Raw genomic sequence first — 1,072 nt, 5'->3', positions numbered from 1 at the left:
AGTATTATTCACTAGCATCATAAATCGGAAGACATAAGTTTTTCAGATTTTCTTATTCAGTGCCTAACATTCACATACATTTGAAACAATTGCAGATGACATCCTTTTCTCTTAAAGAAAACCTTGTCAGAAAATTTGCAGATTGATCCAATGCAAAAATTCCTTTTGACTGCATTTTTCATGGGTGTTGATTGTGGATCCAAGTAAAATTAAATTCTCACAACTTCAATAATTCCTACCTATCATTATGTGAAGCTGATAGCCTCCTTGGTCATCACAATTTATTGCCCAGCACTCATGTACATAACAAGTAATTTAAAATACCATGACCTGAATCAGGAGCACTTTTGTCTTCAAACTGACATCACTTGCACTCAGTACTTTGGAGAGGTTCCTTACAGTAGACTTTTCAAATGCAATATATATTTTTATTTTTTTTAAATGAGGCTAAATATGAATCTCTTCCAGTCAGTTAGCCAGGTATCTATCCTCCAGACTTCTTGACGCTACCTGATGAACACATTTAGAGCTGCATCTGTTTGTGGAAATATGCCAATATGCATTCTATCAATTCCTATCTCTTAATTTTTGCCAATTCCTTCAAAGCATTTTGAACTTGTTCTTCATGTCTGTTGATTCTGATCCTATGCTTGAAATGGATCTATGTCAACCAATTATTTCTGGTACAGTGACTTCATGTATTCCTTCAATTTTCTTTTGATGCTTTTTGGATCATTCAAGATTTTGCCCATAGCATCTTTTACTATTTCAACTCAAGGATTGAATTTGTTTTTGTATTTGTTCTATTTTTCCACATTGGAAAAATTTCCATTTATTATTAATGCAATTTACTGTTCTTTAAAGGTTAAATAGTTGTTAGTCTTTTCTATTGTTTTCCTTAGAAATGACTTCCAGATTTTTTATAATCTCTCTCTTTTTCTCCTTTTTTTCAAAATTGTGATTGGAATGAAAGTTTACAAAGCAAATTTGGTTTGCATTTAACTCTTCACACATTTTGTTCTAAAACACTAAGTATAATACCCCCAATTTAATTGCATTATTCTTGCTTCCT

The sequence above is a fragment of the Elephantulus edwardii genome, unplaced genomic scaffold (assembly GCF_000299155.1).
Source record: "Elephantulus edwardii isolate Elephantulus edwardi_28Jun2011 unplaced genomic scaffold, EleEdw1.0 scaffold00010, whole genome shotgun sequence".
Classification (NCBI taxonomy): Eukaryota; Metazoa; Chordata; class Mammalia; order Macroscelidea; family Macroscelididae; genus Elephantulus; species Elephantulus edwardii.
This window is presented reverse-complemented; position numbering follows the sequence as displayed.